This window comes from Carlito syrichta, unplaced genomic scaffold (genome assembly GCF_000164805.1).
Source record: "Carlito syrichta isolate Samal-C Ts95f unplaced genomic scaffold, Tarsius_syrichta-2.0.1 Scaffold302727, whole genome shotgun sequence".
NCBI classification, from domain to species: domain Eukaryota; kingdom Metazoa; phylum Chordata; class Mammalia; order Primates; family Tarsiidae; genus Carlito; species Carlito syrichta.
In genome coordinates this window covers 56,443-65,009 of record NW_007246823.1, presented here as the reverse complement: position 1 = coordinate 65,009, position 8,567 = coordinate 56,443, and the positions used below count along the sequence as shown (strand labels likewise).

Genomic DNA, 8,567 nt, shown 5'->3' with positions numbered 1-8,567 from the left:
GTAGTTTCTTTTTTTTTTTTTTGAGTTGGCACTCTCCTGGCCACCACAGCCTTGACCTGCTGGGCTCCGGTGATCCTTCTGTCTCAGCCTTCCAAGTCGCTGGAACTACAGGTGTGCGCTACCACACCCGGCTAATTTTTTTTTATTTAGTGTAGAGACAAGGTCTTGCCAAGTTGCCTGGGTGGGTCTTGAACCCGTGGGCTCAGGCAATCCACTCACCTCGGCCTCCCAAAGCATTGGGATTACAGGCTGAACCACCGAGTCCAGCCTGTAGTTTCTTAGGAATGGCTGACTATCTGGAGATCTGCCAGGAGGCAGACAACAGAAAATCATTTGGAGTTTGAGATCAGCCTGGGCAACTTAGTGATACCGTGTTACCTTTTTTTTTTTTTTTTTAAGTGAGAAAGCAGGATTTATTGAAAGGACAGAAAAGCTCCCACAGTTGGAGTGGACCTGAAGGGGTTGCCCTCGATACTGTGTTTCTATTAAAAAAAAATTTTTTTTTTAAATTGGTAGGGCATGGAGGCATATGCTTGTAGTCCTAGCTACTTGGGAAGCTGAGGCAGGAGGATCGCTTGAACCCAGATGTTTGGGGCTGCAGTGAGTCATGATCATACCACTTTATTCCAACCTGTGCAACAGAGTGAGACCCTGTCTCTAAGAAAAAAAGTGTGTGTGTGTGTGTGTGTGTGTGTGTGTGTGTGTGTGTGTGTATGTGTGTTTGGAATTGTTGCTGGCCTGGTGAGTTTTTGTGTTTCATATTTTCTTTTTTTTGAGTCAGAATTTCACCTTTGCCCAGGCTGGAGTGCAGTGGCATGCTCATGACCACCATAGTCTTGACCTCTTGGGCTCAGGCAATCCTTCCACTTCAGACTTCCAAATAACTAGAACTACAGGTGTGTGCCACCATACCCAGCTAATTTTTTGGTTTATTGTAGAGACAAAGTCTCTCCATGTTGTCTAGACTGGTCTCGAACCCGTAGGCTCTGGCAATCCTCTCGCCTCATCCTCCCAAAGTGCTAGGGTTATAGGCATGAGCCACTGTGCCTGGCTGAGTTTCATATTTTCTTGGGACCCATAGCTAAAGTGGTAAAACCTAAGCTTATAGTTCTTTTTATATGTGTTTTAAAAGGAAAAAAATGCATTTTCCTTTCTCACGAAAGCAAGATATACTAGTCTTTTAGAATGGCTTATCTATAACTCTTTCTGTATCTTTCTCTGTCTCTCAGTTTGGTGGTATACATAGGTTACAAACGTTATTATTACATGTGCCATCTAAGAATATCTGATTTCTCTGATGTGGGGAACAAATGTGAGCAAAGATTGAATAAAATATTTTAAGTTGGCTTTATATATTTTGGAGAACAAAGATGAGATACTTTTAGGATAATTTTGTTTGGTTTGGATAACAACTGAATGAAGAAGCAGTGAATGATTGCTTCTGGCTTCTTCCATGTCTCGGATCCTGCTGAGAAATCTCAGGTTCTAAAAATGTGACTTTCTCTCTCTTTTCCCTCAAAAGAAATTAGGGAGGGCCCCAAAATATTCACATGGGTCTGTTCAAGATGTGAGGGAGACCCTCTTGTGACAACAATAAAGTCTTACTAAATGTTCAAGCTGTGCCCCTAACTTGAGCCACAATCTGCCTGGACAAGTACTATAACAAAGGGCATGTAACAAAATAGGGAAAACCGGCCATTATTTCCTTTGCAGGGCCCTAGCTTGCCCAAGAGTAAGTGGTATCCTGGAGGAAACATCAGAAGAGCTGCACTTGAGGACTGTATCCTAGGTACAGACATCCTAGTATAAACTGACATTGCCAGTACAGACATCGTCAACCTGCACTAAAGGAATAAGGCAGGATGTAAGATTCTTTAGTCCAGGAGACAGAGTCATGAGGGCAGACAGCATAACCCAGGAGCCACAAAACCTGCTTTCGATCTAATTATGGATTATATTCTGTTTTAATGAGCATATTAAAAAGCTTTTTTTCTTTGTCTCTAGGCACCAACTTAACTGGTATACTTGTTCAAACTCGAATGAAACATCCTTTAATTAGTATCTTGTACCAACTAAACCCTCAGAATTCAGAAAATGCAATCCCATGGAAGACTGTAATGTGAATTATAAGCTAATGAAGTAAAACATACAATAATGATTCTGTTATAATTAATGATGTTTGTTGATTAGCCTTGTCTACAGAAGCACTCCGAGTAACGTTAGCTAAATATTATACAGTGGCTGGGCACGGTGGCTCACGTTTGTAATCCCAGCACTTTGGGAGGCTAAGGTGGGAGGATTGCTTGAGACTGAGACCAGCCTGAGTAACATAGTGAGATCCTGTATCTACAAAAAAAAAAAAAAAAAATTAGTCAGGTGTAGTGGTGTGTACATGTAGTACCAGCTATTCAGTCACCCAGGCTGGAGTGCAGTGGCATACTCATGGCCACCGCAACCTCAACCCGCTGGCTCAGGCGATCCTTCCACCTCAGCCTTCCAAGTAGCTGAAACTACAGGTATGCACCATCACGCCTGGCTAATTTTTTTATTTATTGTAGAGATGAAGTCTCACCAAGTTGCCCAGGTTGGTCTTGAACCCGTGGGCTGAGGCAATCCTCTCACCTTGGTCTCCCAAAGTGCTGGGATTATAGGTGTGAGCCACTGCACCTGGCCAGTTTATTTTATTTTATTTATTTGAGTTGGAGTCTCACTCCATTGCCCAGACTGGAGTGCAGTGGCATGCTCCCAGCCACCACAGCCTCGACCTGCTAGGCTCTGGCGATCCTTCCGCCTTAGCCTTCCAAGTAGCTGGAACTACAGGTGTGCACTACCATGCCCAGCTAATTTTTTGATTTATTATAGAGATGATGTCTTGCCAAGTTGCCCAGGTGGGTCTTGAACCCACGGGCTCATGCAATCCACTCACCTCAGCCTCCCAAAGCACAGGATTATAGGCTGAGCCACCAAACCTGGCTTGGTTTTTATTTTTTAGAGACAGCATCTTGCTCTATTGCCCAGGGTAGTCTTGAACTTCTGGTCTCAAGTGATCTTCCCATCTTGTCCTCCTAAAGTGCTGGGATTACGGACATGAACCACTGTAACTGGCCTAAAAGTTTTAACAAACAAAGTTTATTTAAAATGCCATTAAGGTGTGTGTGTGTGTGTGTGTGTGTGTGTGTGTGTATTTTCTATTCTTTTTTTTTTTTTTGAGTTGGAGTTTCACTCCGTCACCCTGGCTGGAGTCCAATGGCATGCTCATGGTCACCCCAGCATCAACTTGCTGTGCTCTAGCAATCCTTCTGCTTCAGCCTACCAAGTAGCCAGAACTATAGGCGTGTGCTACTGCCTGGCTAATTTTTTGATTCATTGTAGAGATGAGGTCTCACCATGTTGCCCAGGCTGGTCATGAACCCGTGGACTCAGGCAGTTCTCTCACCTTGGCCTCCTAAAGTGCTGGGATTACAGGCTTGAGCCACCACACGCAGCCATGAATTTTCTTAAGAGTTGTAGTCTTACTCTGCTGTCCAGGATGGAGTGCAGTGACACACTCATTGCTCACTGCAGCCTCTAACTTCTGGGCTCAAATCTTTTAATTTACTAGTTTATTTATTTTTTTTTACTGTTTTCCTTTAAATGGACTATTCATTTTCCTTAAATGTCCCAATACCCAAGGTCACCAGAGGTAATTATTTGCTCACATGTATATAAAGCCTATCTTTAGTCACTTCAAATTAGGGTGGCCAGTAATTGCAGTTTGCTCTGGATATTTCATTTTAAAACTGAAACTCTCATGTCCTAGAAAACCCCAGTCCTAGGAAAGTCTGCATGGTTGATCATTCTGCTTCAAATATAAATTCTAATGCCTATGCATGAGGTTGACTTCAAGTCTGTAAATCAGAAAATTGAATAAATTCATAAAACATGGTCATGTTATAATCATTAACTGTACCTGTTGTTAACCACTTACAATATAAATTAACATGTAGTGAACTCCTTATTTTATGTTTTTCCTTTTCCTTTTCCCTCTGACTTTGTCTTTCATACTTGATAAAAATTAAGTGTGATTTTAGGTGTATGAGAAGCAGCCTGTTTTGTCTGCTTCTCTGTAGTAGTTAAAAAGGCAAAACCTTTGCTTTAATAAAAGTTCTCTGGATAGTTTCTGAGACTTAGAGAACTAGAGGGCGAGATGGGATCTGTCCTGGGGTCCTGTGCAGGCCTGGTGAGGAAGGGCTGAGGGGAGATACCTGCAAGAGCGCAGAAAGGAGCAGGAACCTGGTACGTCACTCTCTTGAGTAAAATGTGATGTTTAAGGCCTTAAAAGGCTGCTTCTGAGCAATGATCCCTGCTTCCTTGTATAATGTCCTCCCCTTGAGTGTGACTTGCTCCTAATTCTCAATGGTGACGGGATATCACTTTTGTGATGAGAGTATGTAAGAATGTATTTACTTGCTGTTAGTAGACTCTATTGCCTTCTTGGCCTGCATGCTTAGATGATTGTGGGGAATCCGGCATGGTAAGTAATTGTGGGTGGCCTCTAGTTTTTTGTTTTTTGTTTTTTTGAGTTGGAGGCTCTGTTGCCCAGACCTGGAGTGCAGTGGCCGCTCCTAGCCACCGCAGCCTCGATCTGCTGGGCTCCGGCGATCCTTCCGCCTCAGCCTTCCGAGTAGCCGGAATTACAGGCGTGCGCTACCACGCCCGGCTAATTTTTTGATTTATTGTAGAGATGAGGTCTCGCCTGCCCAGGGCGGGTCTCGAACCTGCGGGCTCAGGCAATCCACTCACCTCAGCCTCCCAAAGGCGCGGGATTACAGGCTGAGCCACCGAGCCCAGCTGCCTCTAGTTTTTGAAGGCAGCTTCTGACCTATAGCCAGAAAAATAGTGAAGCCCTTAGTCTTTTTTTTTTTTTTTTTTGAGTGTAGGTCTCACTCTGTCACTCAGGCTGGAGTGTAGAAGCATGCTCATGGCTCACCAACAGCCTCAAACTCCTGGGCTCAGGTGATCCTTCTGCCTCAGCCTCCCAAGTCCCCTCCTGGGATTACAGGCACATGACATCATGCTCAGCTAATTTTTTGATATTTTTTTATAGAGATGAGGTCTTGTTATGTTGCCAAGACTGGTCTTGAACTCCTTGGCTCAAGCAATCCTTCCATCTTGGCCTCCCAAAGTGCTGGGATTACAGGCATGAGCCACTGCACCTAGTTTTCCTTAATCTCACAACCACAAGAAGTTAAATTCTGAGTGAGCTTGGAAGCAGAACTTTCCCTATTAGAGCCTCAGATGAGACCACAGCCCTAAGCAACATCTTGATTGCAGCCTTGTGAAACCCAAAGCAGAGGACTCATCTAAACCATGCAAGCCAAGAAGGCAATAAAGTCTGTTAACAACAAGTACTTAAAACTGGAAATCTCCTGTCCTAGAAAACACCAGTCCTGGGAAAGCCTGCATTAGTCATTGTACTTCAAATATAAATTCTAACCCCTATGTATGAGTTGACTTCAAGTCTGTGAATTATGTATTGGAAAACAGAATAAATTCATAAAACATGGTCATGCTATAGTTAATTAATTGTACTTGTGGTTAACCACTTAGCTCCTGACCTACAGAAACTATGACATAACTGTTTTGGATTTTTTTGAGTTGTAGTCTCACTCTGTCGCCCAGACTGGAGTGCAGTGGCACGCTCCCGGCCACTGCAGCCTCAACCTGCTGGGCTCTGGCAATCCTTCCGTCTCAGTCTTCCAAGTAGCTGGAACTATAGGCGCGCACTACCACACTTGGCTAATTTTTGATTTATTGTAGAGATGAGGTCTCGCCAAGTTGCCTGGGTGGGTCTTGAACTCACAGGCTCAGGCAATCCACTCACCTTGGTCTCCCAAAGTGCTGGGATTACAGGCTGAGCCACCAAGCCCGGCCTGTTTTGTTTTTAAATTTGGAGTCTCACTCTTGCCGCCTAGGCTGGAGTGCAGTGTGGCACGCTCATGGTCACCACAGCCTCGACTTGCTGAGCTTAGGTGATCCCTCTGCCTCAGTAGCTGAAACTACAGATGCACGCCACCACACCTGGCTAGTTTGTGCGTGTGTGGATTTATTTTAGACATGAGGTCTCACCAAGTTGCCAAGGCTGGTCTCGAACCCCCAGGCTCAGGCAATCCTCTTGCCTTGGCCTCCCAAAGTGCTGGGATTACAGACTGAGCCACCATGCCCGGCCAAGTGTTGTTATTTTAAGCCACAAAATTTGTGGTAACATCTATTGGCAGGAATAGCTACTAATGCAGAGATGAATAATTTTGTCACAGATGGATTAAAAGTGAGAAATGGAAATTTTATTTACTTAATTACTTTGCATACCAATTATACACGGGGAATTTTACTATCTACTGGAAAGGGTACAGTAACAAAAGCGGTCTACAATATTTTATAATGTTGAGTATAACTCTGTATCCAAAATGCAATCTCAGGAGCCATAAAGGTAATTCATACTTGTTGGGAAGCCACAACAGACCTGCAGTGGGTTGGCAGCCTGCAGGGTTCTGCCAGGGCCTTTGTATTCTGAGCCAGGTGGTTGCCTTGATTTCCAGCAGAGGAGAGTGGGAGGATGATGGAGATAACAGGAGCTCCTGTGTTCATGGTCTGGACCCCCTTAGGCAGAGGAGTTAATGGCAAAAGCAAAAGGAAATTTAGAGACTTTGTCACCCGCACTTTTCCACGAGTGTCTTTTTCCTAATAAATTCTTGAATTATACTTTGCATTCGTTCTGAAATTCTTTTCTGTGGTGCAGAAATGCGTTCTCGTTCCCATAAGTGTGACACTGCACAAATGAACCCACAGACAGGGAGGGATAAAGCTCAGGTTTTTAACGTGGGTGCGTGGATCGCCTGGGGAAGTGTCTGTGAAGCTCGGAAGCTACAAGAACGTTCCCATGAGGAGCTTCTCATCCTTCACCAACTTTTCTGAGCCTGGACTCCAAAAGGCTATAGTGTACTGGCACAAAGAGAAAATCAGCAACCCCCCAATACCACCCCCAGCCTGGAGGTACATACCTCCAGGTGGGGTTAGGGGGTGGAAGTGAAAAGTCAGAAAAAGCTAACGCAGGTTAGGAGACATTTCAGGCCTCTAGTGACACGTTCTGGATGCCAGGAGGGTCCTGTCACCATATGGACCCTCGTTGAGACGGTCCTGCTTTAGGGTCGGTTCAGTAGTGAAAGAAAAGGCAGTCTCAGACTAGTCCGGCTCGGCGCGGTTTCACCGCAACTGCGCAGGCGCCGGGCCGCTGGGACTCTGCGCATCTTCCGCGCCGCCCCGCCTCAGCGCAAGGCAGGACGGGAAAGCCAAGATGGATGCGTCCATTTGAACGTCTCGCACGCCTGCCAGCCTGCCGGCCTGCCTTCAGTAGTCGCGCCTATTGCTGCTACCCGTTCTTCCTCCGGAATAAGGGAGGGAGAGGGGATGAGAAGCTGCCGCAGCGGAGGAGTCACCGTCACCGACCCCGCTGCTGCCCTCGGGCCTCCTCGGCCCCCGCGCCTCCGGGGAGCAGCCGGGGCTCGCCGCGCCTGACGCGTCCCGAGTTACACAGGTGCGGGGGGCCTGGGCCCGCAGCGCCCGGTGCTCCGTAGTGCGCCGGGTGACCTTTGCACCCGCTCCGAGGCCGACCTGTCCTCGGTGGGCTCCTGGCCAGAGAGCTGGAACTCCCGGCGGGCCTTGGGCGTTCCCCGATGCTGCGGGGACTCCCGGCCTAGGGGTTGGGGTGCGCCTCGCCGCTCACTCCTCGCCGACCTCTTTCCTGAGTTAGACCCGGCGTTCCTGTGCGGCCTCCGCTTCTAGATTGGCCCTCAACTACCTCCGTGTGCTGGTTTTGGGATGCTCAGGCGCTAAGCTTGTTTTTTTGTTTTTTGTTTTTTTTTTTAGTTGCAGTCTCACTCTGTCACCCACCGCAGCCTCGACCTGCTGGGCTCTAGCGATCCTTCCTCCTCAGTCTTCCAAGTAGCTGGAACTACAGGCGTGCGCTACCACGCCCGACTAATTTTTGATTTTGTTGTGGAGATGCGGTCTCGCCAAGTTGCCCAGGCGGATCTCGAACCCGCGGGCTCAGGCAATCCACTCACCTCAGCCTCCCAAAGCGCTGGGATTACAGGCTGAGCCACCGAGGCCGGCTGCTAAGCTTGTTTTCACCGCTCTCTAAAAAGGCTGGGAAAGCTTTGCCTTTTGTCGAGACTCAACTCAAGGTTTCTTCTGTTTGCATTTGGGACCTCTTTTTCAGGCAGGGTCGTTTTTGTTTCTAGTAATCAGTGCCAATATTTTGCTTTATAGCATATCAATTTAATAGTACTTTTATGTGTCGCTCTTTAAGTTGCCCTTAAGTAAAAACATTTTTGTAAAAGTTTAGAGGTACTGTAAAATTATTAAATATATAGCCTTGATCAGTACAAAATGACAGTGTAATTGCAAAAATTATTTTAAAATAAATATGTAGCTTTCCATCTAAATTATAATAACATAGCCGGGCTTGGTGGCTCAGCCTGTAATCCCGCGCCTTTGGGAGGCTGAGGTGAGTGGATTGCCTGAGCCCG

General features: G+C 46.3%; 1 protein-coding gene across 1 annotated transcript in view; it reads left to right on the top strand.

Annotated features, from left to right (window-relative positions):
- Positions 1-7,322: 7,322 nt before the first annotated feature.
- The window catches only part of ANAPC1 (anaphase promoting complex subunit 1), a gene marked incomplete at its 3' end in the record, with an annotated part of 57,303 nt that continues 56,058 nt past the window's right edge, over positions 7,323-8,567 (top strand). Inside the window, exon 1 of the mRNA XM_008057110.2 lies at positions 7,323-7,573. The remainder of the gene's footprint in view (positions 7,574-8,567) is intronic.